We start from the raw sequence: 25813 nt of genomic DNA on the forward strand, positions 1-25813 counted from the left end.
CTAACTTAGATAAACCACTGGCATTGAATTTGAACGTGCTATCTCGGCTTTCTCAGCAATATCTTTTCTCCTTTGGTGACTTAGAGAAGGTAACTCATCCTATGTACCACATCACCATAGGTTCATCTCACTGAACTGTGGATACCTCCCTCTGAGCTAATCACTCCCAGCTACTTTCATTGCTTACAGAGGAAAACACTTTTAGGGTGCAATGAATCTGATATATTTTGCATGTCTATTTAAAGCTGAGATGATTCCTGTCCTAGAAATGCCTGCTTGTCTTCATTAACTATGCAGGGTGACTAGCTCACATGTAGGTGACAAAAGTCGTCTCACCTATGTGACAGCTTCATTACTAACAGTGCTTACACTGAGCAAAATAAAAAACCAACTACTAAATGTTAACTAAAACCAAATTTTGAACAGACTTGCATATTTAGAGATACAGATCTCAACACAAGGCAACATTAATACTTTGATACCCCATGCTTTCAGGCCAGAGTTCAGGGGCTTTGTGATTCCACAGGAACAATGGACATTTCTGAACAGCAGCAAAATTTGCTCCGTGTTCTGTCTTCAACAGTCTTTGCTGGAGGAAATTTTTCAAAGGACTACAAAACCCCCCCCAAACAACTTTTTATAATCTTCCATACACAGGTGAAGTCTTTCTGACTCCTAAATAGCCAGAAATTAGCTCCAGCTGTGACGCATAAAGATTAACATACCTCTACTAATGTGTTTTCACTAACTGTTATAACTCTGGAACACAAATCTATGGATGTCCCAACCTTATCTGAATCCAGGCAGTCAAGACATTGATCAAACAATACTTTGAAACAATGAGTCCCCCAATCTTATGAAGAATTTCCTTTAAATTAACATTAAGTAAATCACTCAGGTTTGCCATTCCTCAATCCAAATCTTTGTGCCTGAATTACAGGAAGGGAAATGAAGACAGGACAAAATAGAGGAAACTGTTTTCCGTGATGCTGTATCCACAATCTTAGGCAGCCCATTGGAGACACCAGTGACCTGGTCTCCAGGTGATCACGTCATGTCCATCTCCATTAGGCTTCATTTTGGTGAACAAGACTGTGTCCCTTAAAAGCCTTGTCCTGCATTTTCCATGCAACTGTCCCTTACGCCCTTTCCGCATTTGTGGCTACCTTAGGAATAATTCACTTTCCAAGGTTGATAACAAAAACGGCAAAAGGAATCAACTCCAGATGGGTTACAAAATTAATGCCTTCACCACTACCTGAAAGGTATTAATATTAGATAGCTTTCTCAAGGAAAAGGAGGTTAGGATAGAAGGAGAGCACAGTGGAAAATACCAATGAAATTCAAGCATAAATGCCATTAATAAATCACGGGCCCAGCACATAACTCCACATAGTAATTCCCAGAAAGACATTCCTAATCGATAATATATACATAACTCCTCTGGATTTGTTAATTTGTTTTTGAACAGTATGAAACCACTCCTTATTTTCAAAGTCCCCATCCAATAACTCTTTGTACTATGTAAAGTACACATTTGGACATTTTGACTTCTCTAATTAGTCTATAAATACTTGACTTTTACCCACTGCTTTGGTAAGTGTGATAATTGTGGGGGAAAGGCCAAAGCATTTATGGTCAATCAGATGATGAGAAAAGGAATATGGCCCTTTCAGTAAGTAATATGTAAGGCATTCTGTGGTAAGGCAGAAGCTATTAGCAGGATCGATATTTCTGCTAGTACCTTAATAAATCATTATATCAAAGAACAGTTGCAGGATGAAGAAAACCTCATTCTACCAACAAGGATGCTTCCAAATCAGCAAATAAAACATCATTTAAATTACAAAGACCTAATTGGTGTACAAAGGCAAGCGGCAAGCATAGAATACAGCCCTCTGATGCTAGGCATGTAAGCATTTTAAATCATCAGTGAAGGAAGAAAAGCAGAAAGACAAAGAAACAGCTATGCTAAAAGCTCCACACACGTAATTTGCAAATTGGTAAATATGCATGAACCCACCGTGCCACAGCTGACTGATGACACCATGTTTGGTGTAGATATCACAGGAGGCAGAAACAGAAGAGCACCTGGAAAACAGGATGGCCTTTGGTATCTTTACTATTGTACTGAAAAGAATCCCCTTGCTGTTACTTGCACGGAAGCTTTTTCCTACTCTTCACCTTAGCTAGCTAAGAAAAAGCTAAGATTTGTAAACATTGGAGTAAGGGAAGGGAAGAATTATTCTAATGGCTGCTTTCAAGCAAGGAAACTTCTCTCAGCAGACACTGCATATCACTGTTTGCCTGACACAGCTATCATCACAAGTAGCCATATAGCTTTCTTGGCCACACGACCAAGAAGGTAGCTCTTAGTAGAGTTAATTGGAGTTCTGTCCACGTAAGGATTGAGGGACCATGATCATGAACTTGCCCTGCCCAGTAGGTAACCCTCCTGGTATACATATATAGCTGTGAGAAGAAGATAAGGCATGCGAAGCCATCTCATATAGTGTTGCAAACCTACATGTTGCTATGGAGTGCACTAGTGCACAGCTTGTGAGCAGCCACCACTACTTTTCTCAGAAATACCAATGCACAGGACACTTTTGTTTTATAGTGTTAACTTCCAACCCAATAGAGAAATGATGAAACGTATTTGGGAAAGAGCCACTACAGTAATAACTGCATGAGTTCCCACCAGGGGAAAAATGTAATATACTGCTGTAGCCAGTACGCTAGTTAATTCTTTTGTTTGAATAGTCTGGATTTAACTCTTTACTGAAGAGTTATTACAGAAAACCAAATGCTTCTCAGTTGTTTAGTCACTACTTTTGATCCCTGTCACAGCCTTGGAGACTTGTTCCTAATTTAATCAGACGCAGCAACAGTTGACTTCGTAAAAGAAAGTCAATTGTTGAAGGAATTTCACCATGGAAGTCAAAGCGGGTAGGCTTTAGTTCCCTAGTTCATACTTCATACACTTTTAATTCCATATAGCTGACACTTTAGAAGGTCAATTGTCATATGGCTGGAAAGCTGACATCTCAAGAAAGCAAACAATGCCTGATGGGGAAAGGAGAAGGAGCATCCTGTTGCTATGTGATAGCTCCTCTCCCTACTCTGGGCTGGCAGAGATCTTATCTGCCTGTCAAAATTTTCTCTGTAAAGGGAGAGTTTTGGCCATGTGCTAATTAACCTTATGGCGTGTTGGTCATATGTTTCCACCATATGCCTGCATCTTTGACTTAAATGCATACATAAAAATGAACAATGCCCGAATGTTTCATGCTCTGAACTCTCTCTCTAGATGTATTTTCTCAAACTGTAATTTATTCCAAAAACTAAAGTGGATTGGTCTCTCCATAAGTTACACCTCGAATTGATTTGTTAGCTGATACTTCTGTTGCAGAAAACATATCAATCCTGCTTTACAGAGCATAATATGCCAACTTTAGTAGTAAGGAAACTGCTATAGTTTACACTTAACTGCCTATAGGCCTTCCAAAGGTTCTCCCTCTCTTCCTGGCGACAATATGTATTCTTCCCCTCATCGCATGCCCAGTAACACATATCAACATAATATCTCTGCTAGCAACCCATGACTATTTTAAAAAGCAATTAGAATCACCCTTTTGCCTGCATCCCAAAGTGTTACTTTTTGCTTGGCATGTATCATCAGCTTTGCAGACTATAAGCCACTCGAGGCAGGGCTTACTCCTATTTATGTCCTTAATGGCCTAAAGGCATTAACTGCTTTATTCATCAAATTATCAGCAGCAGAGGGGATCATTGTGAGCACAACCCAAACTTTAGTGATCATGCCCAGTGGGATCACAGGGGGAAGGCTAATGGAGCTCCTGCACTCTTTTAATTCTACTATCGTAAAACCTTTTTTTTTTTCTTCCCAGCACAGTAAAAAGATGCACAAACTCTTCAAACAAATAACCAAGTGCTATTGGAATGGTAGTAAATGGATTCAGCAAAGACTCAGGATTTTCTTATTCTAGTCAGCCTGAACAATTAATTAACAACCTCCTTGTTTGTCATTAATTTTGTTGCCATAGTAGCCTCTATAAATGATTTCTAACAAACAAGGAAGATTTATCTTTCTCACTCTGAATCAATCAGAAAATGAATGATTTAGCATTCATTTTTGTTTCATAATGAGAGGTAAAGCAAGTGAATCATTACAACGTGATCTTCGGAGAAGGATAAGGTGTCAGTTATCTTGAAAAGCAATCTTAAAAAGTAGACCCAGAGATTAAAAGGGAAGTGCCACCTCCATGCAAACAAAAATACTGGCTCCAAAAGGAATATTAAAAAATGACAACAATTTATAAATAATGAATAAAGTTTCTAGGTTTTTTTTTAACTCCAATTAAGCATATTTTTCTTGGATATAAATACTTGCATGCACTATTTTTTGCTCCAAATTCACAGCTGGTGAGAGACCACAGAGGAAAAATATTGTAAGAAAATTTCATAAAGAACAGAGTTAAAATGAATTAGTTGAAAGAGAGGAATCTTTCTTCCGCTTTAGGTTGCTTAGATCGTAAAGAGAACAGCAGCCCACAAGGGAGAAAGAGGGGGAGGTACACGTCTGCAAACTAAATGCAAAGTAAGTTCTGGCCATCATCATGTGCTAGGGGTTTGGACATGTTTAGAGAACTACAGGCTGCAACCTGCAAATTGGATCAATATGTTTCTTGCCTGATAAATTCCAGGAGAGAGATAACAGGTCCATTATTGGAAAAGATTGTTGTTGCTTTTCTTCTAGAGGACAAGGTGACAGATTCTCTTAAAGCAGTAACTGCTCTTCGCTCCTTCACAAAACCATGCTTTGAAAATGAGAGTTATTTCAAACCTTGTCCAATCTATAAACTATCTCAGTTGGAGTGGGGAGCAGGGATGACTTAGAGCATGGCAATGTAGTCAAAGTACTCAGACTTCCTTGATTAAGAAGTTGGTAATACTCCCAGGTACAAAATGCTCTAGTCACATCAGTCAACTCTTTCCACCAAGGAAAACAAAATAAACATGAGGGCAATGGGACTTACGTTCCTCGTTATATTAGTGATTTCCTACAGCCAAACTCCAATTCCCCGATTATTTTCTTATATTTTTGATACCTAAAGCAGCTGGCTCAGCTACAGATCATGGCACAGTTCAACTTCATTGAGATCAAATTGTTTTGTTCTTTCCTTCGCCTCTTGAAAGGGCAAGTTTTTGGCTATCTCCCATAATGCCCAAGGAATATGAACACCAAAGTGCTGAAGACATCATGCAACCATGAAAGCTGCACTGCCACAAATGCAAAATGACATAAAGAACACGCCAAATTCATGGGGTTTTTTAGTTACAATGTTTCCAATAGTTAACACATTCACTTTTTTATAGTTTAATTTGGGGCCAATAGGGCAGTTTCTCTCCTGGGACAAGGTCCTACAAGCTACGAAACTGTGGAGATAAAACATGTAGAAGTAAGGGGACTAGGGAGCAGAGATTTACCTCTGCGATAACAGCACTGCAGTGAGGGATATAAAGCCCTAGATGTTGTTGAGTAGATGAGGGCCTTGTTCTTCACCCATTCTCCCTTCCACCACATCCCTTCAGTTGCCTCAGTTCAAGCATTTGCCTGGCCATGCCCAAAACCATACATTAAAAAAAAAATTTAAAAAATAATAATTTTAAAAAAAGGCTCTTTTAACATGAATCATTTCTCAGATCCAATTTAGAAAGAAGCTGCTGAGCCACTCAGCCTAGCCGAAGGGAGGGTAACTTCTCATGATGAGTGTGGAAATGAGAGCTTGAAGGCAGTATGCTCCAAGATCAGATCTGTATAATATAGTATCAAAATAATATAAAAATGCAGCCCAAGAGCAAAGAGCAGGTACGATTTTCATTATCTCTGGTTATTTTTAACTGAACCTCTGCCTGTCCATCTATTACACCTTCATTGGCAGAGCTGGTGCAGTAGCAAATTTGAACCCACTTTCAAGCCAGCGTAAAAGTTGGAGAGAAATCACAAGAGGTAATTTCATTACTAGAAGTTTAATGAAAACCAGCAGACAGACAGTGAAGCAGCACACAAATTGCTGCCTACGGAGAGGAAGGCAAGCAGCGCAGCCAACATAAACTCTGCCTGGGAAAGGCCATTGGGAAGGTGTGGGCAGATCTGCTGGCTGGCATGGATGTGCCTCCACAATGTGGGCTGCCCTTGCCTGCAGGGACATGATGGGGTGCCGGAAAACTGAGATGGGAGTTTTAGGGGACAGGGGACACTAATCCATGAAAAGAGGCTTCTCCACTACTCATAGAGCAATTTTTTCCAGGGATCTATTGTGCTTTAAGTGTTGGGCAAAGCCTACCAGAGCATGTGCCTGCACAGTCTGGATGTTGACATCAGCCTGCTGGGCCCACACTGACCAAATTCAGGATTGTTCTGCTCAGGGGAGGAGACAACAGAAAGACACATAAACTTACTAGCAGTGCTGAGGCCAAGCTAACTGCACTGAGTCAGAGCTAATAAATACCGTCAGTCATGGTAATTTATTAGCTTGTACTCAGCATCACGCTAACTGTGCTACACAGCTTCTGGTTGGCTTGGAAAATATGCAGAGGCAACTCCTATCCACTAGTACTGAACTGTGTAGATGTAAACCCTTATCTGTAGGTCTGTGGACTCTCGCTAAGCACCTGAATCATAGAATCATAGAATAGTAAGGGTTGGAAAGGACCTTAAGAGCATCTAGTTCCAACCCCCCTGCCATGGGCAGGGACACCTAGCACTAAACCATATCACCCAAGGCTCTGTCCAACCTGGCCTTGAACACCGCCAGGGATGGAGCATCCACAACCTCCCTGGGCAACCCATTCCAGTGCTTCACCACCCTCAATGTAAAGAGCTTCTTCCTTATATCTAGTCTAAACTTCCCCTGTTTAAGTTTGAACCCATTACCCCTTGTCCTACCACTACAGTCCCTAAGGAAGAGTCCCTCCCCAGCATCCTTATAGACCCCCTTCAGATACTGGAAGGCTGCTATGAGGTCTCCACGCAGCCTTCTCTTCTCCAGGCTGAACAGCCCCAACTCTCTCAGCCTGTCTTCATACAGGAGGTGCTCCAGCCCTCTTATCATCCTTGTGACCCTCCTCTGGACTCGCTCCAACAGCTCCATGTCCTTTTTATGTCGAGGACACCAGAACTGTATGCAGTACTCCAAGTGAGGTCTCACAAGAGCAGAGTAGAGGGGCAGGATCACCTCCTTTGACCTGCTGGTCACACTTCTTTTGATGCAGCCCAGGATACGGTTGGCTTTCTGGGCTGCAGGCGCGCACTGCCGGCTCATGTTAAGCTTCTCATCAACCAACACCCCCAAGTCCTTCTCTGCAGGGCTGCTCTGAATCTCTTCTCTGCCCAACCTGTAGCAGTGCCTGGGATTGCCCCAACCCAGGTGTAAAACCTTACACTTGGCTTGGTTAAACTTCATAAGGTTGGCATCGGCCCACCTCACGAGTGTGTCAAGGTCCCTCTGGATGGCATCCCTTCCCTCCAGCATATCAACCAAACCACACAGCTTGGTGTCGTTGGCAAACTTGCTGAGGGCGCACTCCATCCCACTGTCCATGTCGCCGACAAAGATGTTGAACAGGAGAGGTCCCAACACTGACCCCTGAGGGACACCACTCATTACAAGTTTCCAACTAGACATCGAGCCATTTACCACAACTCTTTGCGTGTGGCCATCGAGCCAGTTTTTTATCCACCGAGTGGCCCATCTATCAAACTGATGTCTCTCCAATTTAGAGACAAGGATGTCATGCGGAACAGTGTCAAATGCTTTGCACAAGTCCAGGTAGATGACGTCAACTGCTCTGCCCCTGTCCATCAGTTCCGTGGCTCCATCATAAAAGGCCACCAAATTGGTCAGGCAGGATTTCCCCTTAGTGAAGCCATGTTGGCTGTCACCAACCACCTCATTGTTTTTCATGTGCCTTAGCATGTTTTCCAGGAGAAACTGTTCCAAGATTTTGCCAGGCACAGAAGTGAGGCTGACTGGTCTGTAGTTTCCCGGGTCTTCCACCTTCCCCTTCTTGAAAATGGGGGTTATATTGCCCTTCTTCCAGTCATTGGGAACTGCACCTGACTGCCACGATTTTTCAAATATGATGGGCAGTGGTTTAGCAACTCCATTCGCCAGCTCCTTCAGGACCCGTGGATGGATTTCATCAGGTCCCATGGACTTGTGCACGTTCAGGTTCTTAAGATGGTCTCGAACCTGATCCTCTCCTACAGTGGGCCTACGGTCTTCATTTTCACAGTCCCTGCATTTGCTTTCCAAGACTTTCGTGATGTGGTCAGAGCATTTGCTGGCGAAGACTGAGGCAAAGAAGTCATTAAGAACCTCAGCCTTCTCCAAATCTGTGGTAGCCACTTCTCCTGATAGCTTCCGGAGAGGGCCCACATTGCCCCTAGTCTGTCTTGTATTTGCTACGTATCTGTAGAATCCTGGTGAATAAGTATAAACTGAGCGTTCCAAACATTTGGGGAAATTTTGCAGGAGGGAGTACAGAAGGAGAACTAAGGGAGTGAGGAATTGACCCTGGAACAAAGGCCACAGGCTGCTGAGTTACAGCTCTCTCCTGGGAGTGCCAGGCAAAAAGTCCGTAGCCTGATCATATGCTGGGGAGAGGCTGGGATTGCAGAGCAGAGTCCAGATTTGATTTAGGCTCCACAGTCTGAAGCATATCATGCATTCAGTGGTGAGACTGTCAGCAGTCCAGTAAATGCTCAGCATGTGCAGTGAAATGTCTTCAAAGAAGCAAACAAAATGCTGTCATAAAGGACACCCACATAGACTTGTCAGGTTTTTATTATAACTTAAAGACCTTAAAATAGCATGTTGTATTTGGCTATCAAACACTGAGGTTTTTTTCTGAAAGCCTGTCCTATGGCACTGCAAGCTGCCTGCTGGCTGTATGGCTCTTGACAGAGACAAACTTCCCAACAGAAATCTCCACTCACTTGAACCTACAGAGGTGGAAAAATCAAAGATGCTTTAATGGAGAAAGGATTGCGGGACTGACCATTATAAAATCTGGAGGCAAAGGTCTCTAGCATTAAAGGAGAATGCTCCTGTATGGATTATAGAAAGATCAGAGGCTGAAAATGCTCTGTGCCCCAGAACAAGAGGACAACCAGCTCTCTCTGTATATCTACACTTCATTGGGACCAGATAGTGTATTTGATAGATCTCACTCATGTGTGACTGCCATGAGAACCTGTCAGCAACTGGTCTGTAGAACTTTGGCCAGGATTTCAGAGACATTGCTGAATAGCTCACGCACACACCAAAAAAAAAAACCCAATGAAATGAAGGAATATTTGATAACGGTGTTAAGAGTTCATTGCACAAGATGCTATGTCTTTAACTTTCTACTCTGCAATCACCTCCTTTCCCTTCTCTCCTTGTTTCTTTGACACGTCAAAACAGTAAAAAGGCTGTGTGAGGAGAGAAGAATCAAATATAAGAACACTTGGGATGTTTTCATTGAGTGAAAGAAAAACAGTACATTGTGCATAACTGCATAAGTGAATTGGTGTCTTTCAAACATTAGAAGAATAGCATTATGAAGAAATTAAGCCTTCTCTAAGCAAAACACATGATGTCAGTCAATTTTATTAACAAGATGCTGTATTTCAGATTCAGCTTTCTCCTTGATATAACATATGACCTTTGCTTTGAAGATCCTTGGTCCCACTGAAATGTTCTTCTTTATTCTCTTTGGTGCTGCTTCCTTGTTATTAATTAGATCGAGTCAGGTTTCCACTGAGACTAGAAGAATAGGGACATCTTTGTGTTACCTGTCAAGTACTGCTATAACTGTCTTCAATTGCTCTTGCAAATCTAGTGCCTCTGCGGAGTCCCATATGAAAATTGTGAGCACTCTTTCAAAGCCCTTCCTCTAGTCCATGTAACACTACAACGTACTTTTCGTAAGGAGATGTAAAAGTAGAAAACATTCCTAAGAAAACAACTAAGTGCAATAGTAAGAATATCACTATTAGCAATAATGAGAAGAGTTGACTTGCTACTCAGTGGGAGGAAAAGCTGTTTGAAAGATCAGCTGTGATCAGAAAGCCAGAACAGCTAACAGTGAAGACAAAGGACTAGAAATTCAGGTCATAATAAGTAGATTAGAGAAAACTGAGATAAGTTAAAATTTTTCAAATTGGATGGGTCTTATGAATTTCACCCTAGAATATGCAGAAAACTGACTGAGGGAATGTTAGCACTGATGGCTATTATCTTTGAGAGGTGAGGTCAGAAACAGTCAAGTCAGCAAAGGCTCAGTAGGAAATAGCCAAATAGGTCTAGTCTTGCTAAGAAAGATCTGAGGTTATCCAGTGGATCACAAACTTCAACAGACTCACCGTCACATACGTATGAATGTCAAATTGGAAATCTAAAGGACAATGCTACCTACAAGACACATGAGGGAATTCTCCTTTATTACTTCACAGTGGAAAGAATTCAACCATAACCTTAGATGCAGTGTTGGAAGCCACATTTTAAGGAGGATGTGACTTATTAACAGCGAGTACTCTACAAAACACAACAAAAAGTTATGGAGCAAAATGTTGTTTAATTTAAAGACGACAAGACTTGGGGAAACATGACAAAAGACCCTGAGAATATTAGAGATGATTGCAAGGAAAAAGGGAATAACTTACTCTTGTTCATTGTGGGTAAGACATAAGTAACTTGCAGGTTAAGGAAAGAAAAAAACAGTACGGAAAATTAGGCCTTGGAATGTATTGCTCAGAGAATCTCCATCAGTGGAGGCCCTTAGAAACAGGTCAGTCACAGCACTGATGGGAAGAGTGTCAGTACAGCTGATGCAGCTGCAAGGCCCTCAAGCTACTTGCTAATTTTCTATGATTCTAGGGAAAAAAATTGTGACCAGTTAGCTGGAGAATAATACATTCTCCAGGATATTTTGGGCAATAGTATGTATTACCTTTTCGCTGATTAATTTTTAATAGTATTCTGGAAGCTCAAAGTTAAAGAGTGGCTCAGCCCAAGATATTCTTTCATCTTTCTACTTTCATTTTTGCTGTTTGAGCAAACTGCCCAGTCAAGATTTTCTCTGATTCTTACAAAGCCTCTTGAGCACAATATTCATTGGTCTTTTTTTTTTTTTTCCCCCCCAAATGTGGGATCGATGACATTAAGTCGGAACACACTATTTCCTGAATGGTTGCCTACAGCCAATCTTGGATAATTTTTTCTATAGAGTCAACCAACTCCTATTAATGTTGATGTGGTTCCCTTTCAGTTTTGCTTTTGGTGTTGCTTTCTTTTTTCACTTGTGGCATCTAGTAATAAATTTCTCTATATTATCTCTTTTCTGAAACAATAATTGACCCTAGAAACCTGAATCATTCTGGAGCAGTATATTTTAGGACTCTCAATGCCAAAGTGTGCATTGCAAATATATCCATTGCAGGATCCAACTCACCATCATTCAGAAAGAGTGTGGCCAGCAGGGCCAGGGAAGTGATTGTCGCCCTCTACTGAGCTGATGAAGCTGCACCTTGAATACTGTGTTCAGTTTTGGACCCCCCACAAGAGAGACATTGAGGTGCTGGAGCAGGTCCAAAGAAGGGCAACAAAGCTGGTGAAGAATCTGGAGCACAAGTCTGATGAGGAATGGCTAAGGGAACTGGGGTTGTTTAGTCTGGAGAAGAGAAGGCTCAGGGGGGACCTTATCACTCTCTACAACTACCTGAAAGGAGGTTGTAGTGAGGTGAGGGTCGGTCTCTTCTCCCAAGTAACAAGTGACAGGACAAGAGGAAACAGCCTCAAGTTGAGCCAGGGGAGGTTTAGACTGGATATTAGGAAAAATTTCTTCACCAAAAGAGTTGTCAAGGCTGCCCAATGAAGTGGTTGAGTCACCATTGCTGGAGGTATTGAAAAGACATGTAGATGTGGTGCTTAGGGACATGGTTTAGTGGTAGTGTTAGGTTAATGGTTGTACTTGATGATCTTAAAGGTTCTTTCCAACCTAAATGATTCTACAATTCTATGATTCTCTCTCATGTACACAAATTGAAAAACAGTCCGTTATGATTACCATTTGAACTGGTAGCCTTTCTGTATACTTTAGATTAAAAGCATGGGAGAAAGGACATAAACCTGCCAACATTGTGCTGGGCTGTGGTAGAAAAAAGAAAGGACTTTTTTTTGTAACTGTTCATTTTGGCTGGCACTTTGCCATCTGAACACCCCTTGGGTTTTAAAGTAACAAGTACTGCAAGTTTCACTGCTGTTTCTGGAGACATGGACAGTAGCAGTGACAGTGGATTTCTCTTTCACTCACTGGAGAAGGTGTTTTAACTGCCTTTCAGAAGTGAAATCAATTCATATCTTTCTGTCTACTGCAAGCAGACTCTTACTGGAGCTGTAGCTTATGACTTTTATCTTGTTGTCACACCTGCTTTGGTCAAGGGGACTACGGATTGCTCCTCCTGGAAGGTGTCAATACTGATGATGTTCAGTCAAGTAGCTGTCCTCCCTCTTCTGTTATTATTATTCGTGATGTGTGACTGATTCTTCTGAGGGCCTTAGTGGTAGAAAACTTAGCAGTTCTTTAATGTCCTTCTTTTAAAGGGACCTGAATGGACAATTACTCTTTCTGAAATGTGCTACAGTCATCATTTCACTTCATCTATGGTTCAGATATCTCTGTGTGGCCAGAATTTGGGCAATAAAAAGGTGCAAGATGTGTCATTATCCATATGCTGGACAGTAAGTTGCACACTTATTGTCTCTCCAACAACGCCATTCATTACATAGTATCATCCTGAGAAGAGTTTAAAGGATTGAAGAGAGACAAGACACTAGCAGTGATTCCACTTAGACAAAGATGAGGTACAATATGGATCAGAGTAATTTTAATTGAGGATATACCTTCATAATTCATTATTGAGCTTCTAAATTCTGGGGTTATCTTATATAATTTGTATCCATCTGAAAGTCTTATTGACTATATTCAGCTTCTTAAAGCTGGCACTTGAGTCAAGAAGTTAACAACACATGAAGGATGCGGGTACACAGGAGAAAGACAGAAAAAAAGGTTTTGGAATGTGACCTACAGGATCTGCAAATGCTTATTCTGAAAAATAGATAAACAAAGTAAATAAACTACAGTGTAAAGTCATTGGCCTTTCTAATATTTGACAAATCACCAGAAAGACTGTTATGTTCAACTATTCTCTATCTTCACTATAAATAAGACACCAAATGGTTTCCTATGGAGCAAATAAAGCGTAACTTTAATTTTAGAAATACCCCCTAAGTGTTGTGTAGCTCTAGAAAAGACTGCATATTGTGTAGCTCTAGAAAAGACTGCAAAAGACACTGAAATCTCCCTCACTAGAAGATTAGATAAACATCTCTCACAGATTATCTAGACATCTTTGCTCTTTTGTAGGTAACACAGTCAAATGACCCAAATTATCTTTGGTGTCCCTAAGGTGTTCATAACTATTGACAATAAAGATCTCCTCTTTTCATTATGTAATGCCCCAGGAGTTGAGATCAGCAAAGATCATCATCTAATTGCCACTTTGGAACAGAAGATGATGGGCACTGATGTGAGGCTAGTAAAGAGCCTTACTCTTGATCTGAGTCTATGGACAGTGTATAGTTTGCAGGAGTCTCTCAACTGTTTTCCCATTCCAAGGTCCTTTCCAACCCTAACCATTCTGTGATTCTATGATTTTTTGGGAAGTAGCTGTGAGAAACTATGGACTAGGATATTGTTTATTAAGATTTATGTTAAGCTCAATGTAAAGGTTAGGCAACAAAGATGTGAAATCGCTTATGCAAACAGAAACCCGGACACTGCTTGAGTAAGATAAGATAACCACAATCGCGAGATAACCGCCAGACTTCCAGGAACCGACAGAAACAGGACAAACAACCCCAGATAAGGACATGTGAATGAGGGGTCAACTATGGGATAAAGGAGAAAGACTTCTTATTTCGGCCTCAACGACCACCAGGAGGTAGAAAACGACCCCCTAAGAACAACTGAAGCATGCGCAGAGTACCTCCACTACTTCATGAACACGGAAGTAAAGATGTATAAAAAGGGACTGTTTGAACTGCTCAGCACGGCAGTGGCGGAGCGCAGACTCCCCTGTCGTCCAGCGCTGTTTTTGCTCATATTCTACTTGCTATAATTAATAAAATTTTAATTGGATTATGATCCGTTGTGGTCACAATTTATGACATAGCTATGATTAAACAGCGGGCAGGTATAAGCATGCTTCTGGGCTGTTCCTCCAGCAAAGGAAGCATTTGCCACTATTCCTAGAAATTCCTTGTAAACTACTCAAAACATAAGAGCCAATAGGAGGTCAGTGTGATGGCTAGGTTGGTTGGTTCATTTTCCCAGTATTTGTATTAATTTCAGTCTCTTGCAAAACTCTTGCTCTGGACACAGCTCTTACTCAGGTGAGTAAATTGTAATTTTATTTTTTCTAATAATCACTTGCTCCTTGTCTTGCTGTGGGCCATAAAACACAAAGTTGTATGGTCACCCTCTGAACCATCATTTGAAAATAAGAAATGCATGTATGTGTTTATATTAGCTTGCACAACCATGATTTGGACACAACAGCCTTTACAAACTCACAGTTTTGTTTTAATTTCTGTTGTAATAAAATGCAACTGTCCCTCCATGGAAGCTTTGTGAGATTTACTTCCCCCACCCTCCCTTTTTATTCTGCCACATTTCTTTTCAGCATCTAGCTTATAGATTTTCTCCGCTACCAGGCTATTTGGTTTCCATCTGTTCAATAATTCAAATATATGCATCAAATGCACACATGGCACATTTCCAGGTAGTAACATCCCCTTTCCTTTCAGCCTTTTCATAGCCAGGTAATTTGCATATAGGGTGCACAAAGATAACACACTCCCCCACAGTTCTGGTTTATGCATCAGCTCTCCCCGCTTCCTCTTTGACAACCTCCATGCATCACGTGCAAGCAGCTACTTCATTGCCTTCACAGCCTCTGGTGGGACAGCTGAGCAAAGCTCAGCGGCATTGAGGGCTTGGCCTCTCTGGCAGCATGGCATTAAGGCAGGCATGTGTACCTAATACAGCAGCAGCAGGGCTCTCCACGTCCACATGCAGCTCTGGTACAGACATCAAAGATATGGTTGCCATGCTTACATGCTCTCATGGAAAAAAGTGCTCTCCCTAGGCTCTTCCTCTCCTTTCTCCCTCCCCCACCATGACTTTTGACAGATTGGCATTTTTCCAGTTGTGTTTTCATTACTGAAGAAGCAGCAAGACAACGGAGTAGCACTTCCTCCACCAAAAACCACCTAGGATTCAGACCTGGGCTGACCGTGTGCCCAGGAGGCTGTAACAGGAGGACAGGGCAGACAGCCGAACCCTTGGAGATGAGGGACTCCCATCCAATGCAGAAGCCATGAACTGTTTTCATAGCCTTTGTTTTTCTCTGCTCCCCCTAAAACCAAGACAGCTGTTTCACCATAGGGGTGCCAAGAGCAAAGGTCTGAGGAGACCCCGCGGGGTGTTTGGAGAGATACATCATTTAGTGACCCCAATAGAAAAATTTAAGAAAATCCACCAATAAATGAATAAATCTCCAACAAAGCAAGAACAAGTAACAAATATGTCAGAGGAAAGGAGGCTTCTCTGGTGAATGGGTGAGGGATTGTAGGCAGCATATAAAAGAGAGATTAAGAAAACAAGAACTGTGCAAGAGGAGAAGAAAAGATACATTAAATTTGTGGTGGAAAACATGGGATAAATGGAAAAAACATGTGATAAATGTTAAAAACTGGATTAAACTAATTATTTGGCTAGATCAGTATCCTGGTTTTCTTCAATGTCAATACCAGACGCTACAGGGAAGTGGTACAAGAGATACCTACACAGTTGCAGAAGAAGCTTCACTCACTCAGTGAGTTCAGCCTTCAGTGTAAGCTGTGTAATTGCTTTATAACTGTGTAATATGAAAAATATATCTGTGATGGCATTCTTATTGATGTAAATATCTATTTCTTGAAAAGATTCAATGCAATACCTTTTGATAACACCTTGGGGTAATATTTTCCAAAGGGAAATTATACCTTCTATCTCCTTTTCAGTATAAATGTCTTGCCTTTTAATTTAATTGGCTTTCCTTTGCTTCTGCATTATAATGAAGGCACAGCACAGCCATACCCAAACTACTTTATGCCACTTAGTATACATATATCTAATATGTACATATATCAAATTAATATCATATTTATTCTCCTTTTAAACAACACAAGTTTGTATGTGTATCACAAAGCCATTATTCTTCAGTAATCAGACTTGTGAACAAGGAAACTTGTAAAATGTGCTTTAGACAAATGACTTGCCTAAGCTTTTTTTGCGCAACTGTTGACTGCATTTATATCAAATTCATTAGGGCACAGGCCCAACCATACTTTGGTTCGGCAAATTTGCAGCAGCTCTTGGAAGTCTTTGGTGAGCCATGATTCAAACAACACTCAAAGACAGGTCTGGAAAAGAAGGTTTTATGAAGCTGCTGCTGCTAGTAAAGGATTTACAACCCAAATGCCAAACATGTGCAACAAGCTTTCTCCCTTATACTAAACGTCTTTCAGTGTTTGCATTTCTTTCTCTCCCCGCCCCCCGCCAAAGAAAAACACAAATTTTGCCCTCAGGAATACCATCATTAAAGAAAGAAACAGGGCAGTCAAAGCTTTAGCATGACACAGATCATTCAATGGTTGTGCAATTACTCTGAAAAGCTACTTATTTTTGAATACAGATCTTTCACTCTACATAGGCCCGAGGCATCAATCAGATCTGTATCTACAGTATCCCAGTCTGGTCTAGCACTTTTGCTCATTAAGAAAGCTGTAGTCTTTTGTGAGGTTTACATCTAGGTTCAAGTTGTTTCTAAAGCATTTTGGAGCTGGGTTAGCTTTAAAAAGTATTACCAAATCATAATTTCCAAGAACGGATTAAAAGTTGTTTTGGCTACCTCTCATCCCCTAAATCCACCCGGTTTTCTTTTTGTTTAAGGTTTACAAGACATTTTTCCTGCTGAATTCCTACAGACTAATGGAATAGCAAGTGACTACAGAGGCAAAACCGAAAGCAATAATACCCAAAGTGCTCTCAGGTAAACCAAGCGAATGAAATAGACCATATTCCAAACATGAACATTCTTGAGAATTATTATTTAGGGCCAGATATAACTCCCACAGACCCTGAGTGTGTTCTGGTAGCAGGGTATGACCACCTAGATGGAAAAGTTGATTCCCATTGGTTATTCCGAGCAGATTTCTATAAAAATGCTGTTCAGTGCTACCTTTGAAAGCAGTAAGAAATCAAATTTTTCTCTGTTATATAGCTGCATAGAAAAACATATTGAAATGCAGGGGAGTGTTTTCTACCCTCTAAATCATTGCGATCATGGACCACAGTGCTTATAACACTATCGTTCTGGCTGACAAGGGCATAGCATTAGCTACAGGCTCCTCACCGCTCCTTGCCGTGCTGACACTACAAAAGTCAAGCCATTATTATTCTGGTCTTTTTACAGTCTCTTAAATACCAACGTTCTTTTTCTTTTATTTTAATTTTCTTCAACTTTCCATGAACCTGAACTCCTCCTGACCCGGAAGCCCCAGTAATTCTGCTGACCCTTTGCTAAGTGTGCTTCTCGAAACATCCACAGCTATAGCTGTGGGATAGCCGCTTGCATGTCAGCAACCCGGGTAGTACCAATTGATTGCAGGGCCTTTTAGGGCAATGCAGTTTCAACACACACTGAAAGACATAGTGGTGAGGTGAAAATGACTTACAGGCCCAATTTCTTTCTGCAGTTCAACTCTATAAACTGAAATAATTCACTTCAAAGGAAAGATGAATGGGTTACTCTACATTTATATAACAGAACAGAGTTACTTCCTAAACATTTTGTAAGAAACAAAAATAATTTTCCACAACTCTTGCTCCAGAAAAAAATTAGATTTTAATTTGGTGTGCAAGCATTTGAGACAAAAAAGATGATAACAAATGGGGACGGGAAATAGTCAGAATGCACTAGAGTTTACAGACCTGTATGAAGGAAGCTGACTTCTCAGCAGCCCCATCATGGTATTTCCAAAGGAACGCTGCAAATTCTCATGGCCAGTCCTGCAAGAAGTGGACAGAATAATTAAAACTAGAGCATTTCCAAAAGATAAGCAAATAAGATCAGCTCTTTCCTTGGATACACAGTGCTAAAAGTCAGCATAGAATTGGTTTAGAGGATGTTAAACATTTTAAACTATGGAAGCAACAAGATCACAACCATTATTTAAATATAACAAAGTCCAAGTTACATCAAATACAAATAGGTAAGTTGTTTTTAAAGATATGTTATTGAAAACAGTCTTGATAAAAATGCAATGAATGTGTGGGACTGGTTTGAAAAGAAAAGAAAAAAGAGAGAATACTGCACCAATTTATATTCCCTTTGAACTGTCTGTAATACAGACCTTAAAGTGCATTTTCAAACATATAGCATATCAAAGAAGCAGACATTTATTTCTAGCCATGGCACTTCTAGGCTTTTGGTAAATGAAACCAGAAATAGTCTAGTGGAACTGTGCTGTGTGACAAAGCATGTACCGATGGGTTCTGCCCAACATTGGTAAACAATTGTTTTTTCCTTTAACTGAAAGCAGGAATTTCAGCAGTAAACAAATGCCTCATGTCTTGCATGAATTCTTCAACAGAGTCAAAGCAAACCCGTCTTTTCACACCTCCTGCATGTGCTATTCTAAGTCAAAATACAAATTATATTCCCCAAGATCTATCAGTTGCTATGTTTTTGATTATGACAACCATGATACACAAGGGATGATGATACAAGAAACTAAAGCTTTCTCCTATAATCCCCCTGGAATCCACACCCGTTATTGTAAGGATAATTATCTGGCTATCCCCGAGGCCAATTTTGCAGTTTTCATATAAAAATCACCTCTTGCATAAGACATGAAATTTAAAATCATCCCCTTCACAGATATCATTGAGTCACTCCATTACCTCTGGGACACATATAAATTATGCATTCTTTGGTTCTCTTTAAAATTTTAGAAGCACAAGGGGACAGAGAAGCATCTAAATGGTACTAAAAATATAAGGCATTCAAGAAAGAAACAATAACTTGTATGTTATTAACTGCTACAGTGCTCCAAAGGCTTCCCGCCTGGTCAAGAAAAGCACATAAAGCACTGAAACATAACAGTAGGCTTGCATGCTAATGGCTGCTAGTGACAAGGACTCGTTGAATGTCACTGCTTCACATACCGTGTACTGTTCATTTTTCTTATCTATGTGACCTCTGCTTTGAAATGACTGATGAAACTCCCCTGAATTAGCATCTCCGCTTCTGTGCATTTGCCTCCAAGAAGGCGTTCAGTAACATCTCTACTAAAATACAAAAATAAAGCAAGAGAAAGAAAATCATAATCTTAACAAAAAATAGTCACTATGCCTGTTAAAGGATATTCAGCCTCTACTGCAAAAGGACTGCTTCTCTGAAGCTTCCCAGTTAGGCCAGTTTTCACCTTGATGCCCTTTAAGAGTATTGGCTTGTCACAATACATGCATTCACATTTCAGACTTAGCTACCATTTTCATAATTGGTGTGAATAAAAAGGAATAGCTGTTACTGCAAGAAAAAAAAAAAAAGGAAATGTCTCTGTTCTGATGCCCTGCTGCCATGATGACCTATTTCACACTAGCATCTGTTCTCTTCTGATCAACCACTCCAGATGTAAGCTGGCAAAACAGCACTGCAAGTATGTTATCCAGACATCCACCGAGTGCTGCAGATGTTTTCTTCCATGCTTCACATTTAATGTGTGCCTGATTAATTTTTTCTTTATTATTTCAACTACTTGGCCTGCAGAATTTCCTATGAAGTTCACAGAATCTGGGATCCAATCTGCAGCCATAAGGAGCAGCTCCCTTTGTGTGAGTGGATTCATTAATGTCTGGAATAACCAGCCAAAAGCGCCTTGGTCTGAATTGCCAAAAGAAATGCAAACTTCAGTAATATATTACGGCTTAATATTATTTGCCTGAGGATTTAACACAATGCTAATTTCAATTTCAAAATTACAGATGTTTGTAATATTCAGATGCATCAGTCTGACCAAAAATATTATGCCCATTCTCTGCCTCAAGCCCTTGACCTGGATGAGGTTAGTGACAGGGATATGAATGACTTGAAGGGAAAAAGAAACACAAAAGTAGTTTTATCGTGAAGTACAATATTTCTTCTGTCACAACCATTTTTTTTTCCTCACAAAATTACAGGGTAGACTGCAAATCTTGAAGGCTAGCAGCCACTACGACAGGCTAAGTGCCATTTAAAAGAATAATAATTTATGAGATGCCTTGGTAGAATAGCAAAGGTCACCGAGAAGACTCCCCAGGGAGGAGAGGATGACACAGGTTACAGAGATGACTAAAGACTCGCCTACAGGAAGGGATTTTCTTGGAAAGAAGATGTTTTGTTGGTACAGCTTCATCCTACCTAACACACAGTCACCTCGTCTGAAAGAGAAGTTCACCTTTAAGTTAGCTATAAGGCATTGCTTACGAAATATGGTTCTGAAATTCGTGGTTTAGCACCCACTGAGGTGCTGGAAGATGGAGGATGCTGTGGGTCTGTCCCACAGGGCACAAGGGGATGCCTAGTGACTGATTTGATCCCACCTGGGAGATCAAATTTGAAAAATCTCCAAAGTCTTTGCAAGACAACCTCCAAACAGATGCCACTTTTGGGGCAGCCAATACCATCTGCAGCCCTCTAATAGAACATCACAGACTAGTGCTGTTTCTCTTAGAAGCAACATGAAGAGTTGGTACATGAGGAGCCGAAGACACATGGCTGACATATTGCTCCCAGGCAGTTGTAAATTTGCACACCAGCCATCACACTATACAGCAGTTTGGGCTGCTTTTTCTTGCCACAGCTACAGCATTCCCCCCGCTTCAGCTACTGCAAGTACAGAAAAAAAAGATAAGGATGAAGACAAGCAGGAACAACTCTTCTTGGTACAGCTCCACTCTCCACAGCATCATCTCTGGGCTCATAAAATACACATTAACTGGTGGGAGAAGCTGGTACTGCAAACCTGGGGGTAACCAGCGGTGTCTGCAGAACATCAGAGCGATAACGAAAAGCTTAACCTGAAGCCAACACACAACACAACTCTGATCTCTCCAGAAATGTGCAGCCATAACCATTTTGAAAACTGTCAGTTTCCAACTGCTCCCAATCGGTTGTGTGAAGTTTCTGCAGCCAGATCAATGGCTTGCACTTATGAAGGAGGTCTGGGTGGCCCTGAAAGATACAGATGTAGCATGTGCAGGTCAAGAAGAGATTATTGATCACTTTGAGTAGAAAGGATTATGCTTCTATTGCTGTAGGACAACTGCTAGATCCCATCTTCCTGGTACTTGATCTCGATGCCAGGCCTCCCAGTTCATAAAGATGTACCTGACGGACAGGTAACTGTACATGTAGATTTACCCAAAGCAATATTTGGTCACTCTCATCTATTTTCTATACTAAAATACAGCAGTTTGCTGAAGGGGACTAATGCTATGGACATTCATAGTATCTGCATTCCCTTGCTCCAGCAGTCCCTGGTCCATCACCATGGCCAATGAAGCCAGATCACAGAACATTTCTACAGTCCCATAACTGCATGCCAATGGCAGCGGAGTGTGCCTTTGGGAGAGAAAGGGCATAAGGTAAGTGGAAGGCGGGATGCAGCTGAGCAAGCCTCTGATAGTAACAGCATCTTTTATCCTGCATATCACCTGCAGGAAGAAGGGAATGGCAAAGGAACGCAACAAATAACACAAGCAACGCTCACTCCTGAGTGACAAATCCACCAGGCACACTGCCAGTGAGCCCTCCTGAACCTGGCCAAGAAAAGGAACCGTCATTTCCAACAAGTACTTTGCCTAATGCTTAGTGCTGCTTACTCCAGCACAGCAGCTCCCTTACAGTGCCAAGCCTCGGTGGGCTCTACCTGTGAGGTTTTATACTCTCCTGTGCCAGTTTCATGTGCTCTGTCTTCCTTTATCAATTTTAAACAGAATGGGGGGGATGTAAATTCACCACTGGGGATGCGTCAGTGTTTGCTCAACATGCTGTATATACCTTTATTAATTTTGTATTGGATGGTGGAGTTGAAATTATGGATAGTGAAAGGTTTTTCCCACAGCAGGGCAGAAGTGGGCAGGGGAGGTGATTTCTGTGTGGGTTTGTTTTGAGTGATTTGTGTGCTTTCATAGGTTTTTAAAGCTGAGGAACTTGTGCTTTCATGAACAGGCAGTTTCAGTGCCATAAGCTACTGGTCTGAAGAGGTTGATTATCTTGATGTAGCTTTTGTTATGCAAGTCTTACAGCTTACAGTACATTTTAAAAGCAGCAGATGATGCCTTTTTATAGTGCAAGAACACTATGTAAAGGCGGAAATTAAAAGCTCTCAAAATTAAGACTTTCACTCCCAGTAATTCTGTGTCACATAATTAAGCCATGCCAGCATTCACGAACAGTGGTGTCCTGATGGGCCTGGACCTTTCATGTGTGATAGCCAAAAGGCAAGGAAACTACAGATGTTGTTTACTGTTCAGTTTTTCATTGCAAAAAATATGTATTTTTCACCCACAATTCCACAATGCCAGGTATGGAGCCCGTTTCCACTTCTTCACATCATAGGCCTCTTTTTCTCTGCTTCTCCTGTTGACTTTCAGAGCACAGAATCTGGGAGTCGGTAGCTCCTTTCCAGCTCCTCCAGCACCTGGAGGATGGAAGCCAGCCTTATGTTTACTGCAGAGGGCAATCTGGATTGGTATTCCTCTGCACGGTTGACTGCTCCGTGACTTCTCTATCCAGGGACTTGTTGTGGGAAGGGGGCCATAGGGCGAAGGTACCAATGAACAGCAATTTAGGGACGGTTTGCTGCACGAAGAGAGGAAGTGAATGTTTACATGGATAGTCTAATGCTTTTGTTTGCTCTTTCCCAGGTAGCTGTGACAGGGAGGACATCTGAACAGACAGCAAAAGACCTTTTCTGCTGATGAGAAGATGCCACAGTAAGATTTATACTTATAAATAAGGACTTCCTAGGATTTTTGCTGCTGAACAGTGCCTTACTGAGATTACTGCTCATAACAAACATGAAATGGTGAACTGAATTAATTATTTGCTTGAGCAAAACCTGTTACAGACTTGAAAACTGAATTATGGACTAGCTGGCTCTCACTATACTCTTCTATGGTACAAGTCATTCTTTACCTAACCTGGTGCAGCTGGCACATGAACTCCTTGTGTGACTGATGGCAGGGGCAGCAAGTTTCTGCACTGAGAAGCACGGTTCCCATTTTGAGCATCAGAAAGAGTAGAACTGCTTCAACTGAAAAATGAGTGAGGGAAATGGGAAAGTAGGGGGGCAAGGGACTGCAGCTGGTTGTCATGGGCTCTGTAGGTCAGCACTTTTATACTTGCTGAATACAGCTGGATTTTCAACAAGCGGGAGGGAAAGAGGAAGGGCAGGATTTGGAAACTGGCTCACATCCATCCAAGACAGTAACATGAAACCCAGGGAAAAAGCAATACATACCAGGCACATGTCACAGCACACAATGTTAACAGCCTTTAATAAAGGCAAATGCAATGATACTCACCAGCCTCCTTGCTGTGCTGCCAGCAGCCTGGGTGTTCCCAGAGACCGAAGGCAGGCAGGCAGGGGGGCACAGAGCAAAGGAAGTCCAGGAGCCCTGCCTAGCTGCAAGTGCCTTGTTCAGGATTCTGCTTACTGCCCCACACAGGGGAACAGGAGTGAGCCAGTGCTCCATCTCATTTGTCTGATACCTACGTCCTGGACAAACTGCAGGTCAACAGTGGTATCCTGTGCCCAGTTCCTCTCCAAGTCCTCCAAAAATAGAAGAGGAACTGGCTAGAGTCATCTTGCTCTCCTCTCTTTCAGTGCCACTGTTCATGAAAATCTGGAGAGGAGCTTAATTCAACCATTGCCTCTCTTCACCCTGGAGAAAAGAAGGCTCGGGGAGGTGGGGGGGTGGGGTGTGTGTGTTTCATCACAGTATTCCAGTACTTAAAGGGTAGCTAAAAAAGGATGGAGGTTCTCTCTTTATGAGGAGCCACATCTAAAAGACAAAGGGCAACAGGTACAAATTGCACCAGGAGAAATTTCATATCAATATAAGAAACAATTTTTTTACAGCTCCCTTTCCCGTGAAAGGCTGGGCAGATAGTCTTTTGAGGTCTCTTTCCACCTGGGCTGTTCTATGATTCTAATGATTAGCTATTCACCTCAAATTCTACTTCTCTGGAGAATGATTCCCAGACCTTCCCATCCAGACCTCCAAAGCTGCCCATATAATCTACTTTTTCCCTCTGAGGATAAGGTTGTCATAGAATAATTTACATTGGAAGGGACCCTTAGGGGGCATCTGGTCCAACCTGCTGCTCAAAGCAGGTTCCTCAGGGTCTCCTCCAGTCAAGTTTTCAGTATCAGTGAGGATGGAGATTTTACAGCCTCTCTGGACAATTTGTGTCAGTGTTTGATCATACCCATGGTGAATTCTTTTCCCAAAAATATATCTAAGCAGAATTTCATATGTTCCAAATTGTGTCTGTTGCTTGTTCTCCTATCACCATTCACCTTTGATAAGAGTCTGGCCCATTAGGTAGTAGTAGGCAGCAGTAAGATCCCCCAATGACCTTCTTCTCATCTGAACAGTCCCAGATCTCTCCACTTCTTGTCCATCCTCTGTTCCAGCTTGCTGTGCATCTTGATGGCCCTCCAGGGTAATTGCACAAGTATGCCCATGCCTTTCTTGTACTGGGGAGCCCAAAACCAGACACAGTACTTCAGATGTGGTCCCATATGTGCGGAATGGAGGGCAATAATCACTTCCCGCAAAGCTAGGTCCAGCTGAAGGCATCCAGGAGGCTGCAGGGCACAGATCTAGAACAAAATGCCCTAGAAATGTGTGCCCAATTGTGAGCAAAACATACAGATTTTTTGCTATGAGTGGACTAGCACTGAAACAAGGAGATGAGATTTGGCCGCCTGAGCCCAGAGCAGTAGCAGGCACACAGGGAACACAGACCAGCCAGTTGAGCGAAACTGCACAGAAATGAGGGGAGAAAGGAAGGGAACACCATAATATTTCAGAGCACATAACTACTTGAATATTAGCATGAAGCAGCTACAACTGAGCTTAAATTATTGCGGATCCTAACAGGAATAAAACCAGCAGTAATGTGCCCATTATAGTATAATAATGAACTGTATCATGCAAACACAGATTTTCTTAATATCAGTGTAGCGTGATTAAACGCTGTATAGCACCAGCATGAGAAGATCATAAGATAGGCCAAAAGTGGTATAAACTAATCAACTGCAGGGGAGGAGAGGGGAATAATAAGACTGCAATCCATTCAATCTTTGTCAAGAAATTAGGTATTTGCATCTTCTATCCGGACCAATGGTATTCTGCAAATAAACCATTCATTCTTCTGCAAAGCTGCATCTCCAATTCAAAATACTCCATATACCTACAAATGAGACCACTGACAACAGGAGGGAAAAATGTCCAAGTGACACCAGAAAGGAAGTGCCACATGCATGCAGGAGGAAAAATAGTGATGCGTCTACCACCTTTG

At 41.6% G+C, this 25813-nt stretch overlaps 1 protein-coding gene across 12 annotated transcripts in view; it reads right to left on the bottom strand.

Moving 5' to 3' along the window:
- Positions 1-25813, bottom strand: part of ENOX1 (ecto-NOX disulfide-thiol exchanger 1) — a 376319-nt gene that overhangs the window by 238809 nt on the left and 111697 nt on the right. For 9 of the 12 annotated variants that reach the window (XM_030473000.1, XM_030472916.1, XM_030472995.2 and 6 more), the window contains one exon: positions 18169-18246. The gene's annotated coding sequence lies outside the window, so the exon portion shown is untranslated. Of the gene's footprint in view, positions 1-18168; positions 18247-19404; positions 19528-25813 lie in introns of all 12 variants that reach the window. The other 3 variants (XM_030472997.2, XM_030472952.2, XM_030472969.2) reach the window with 2 other exon arrangements.

The sequence above is a fragment of the Strigops habroptila genome, chromosome 2 (genome assembly GCF_004027225.2).
Source record: "Strigops habroptila isolate Jane chromosome 2, bStrHab1.2.pri, whole genome shotgun sequence".
Classification (NCBI taxonomy): domain Eukaryota; kingdom Metazoa; phylum Chordata; class Aves; order Psittaciformes; family Psittacidae; genus Strigops; species Strigops habroptila.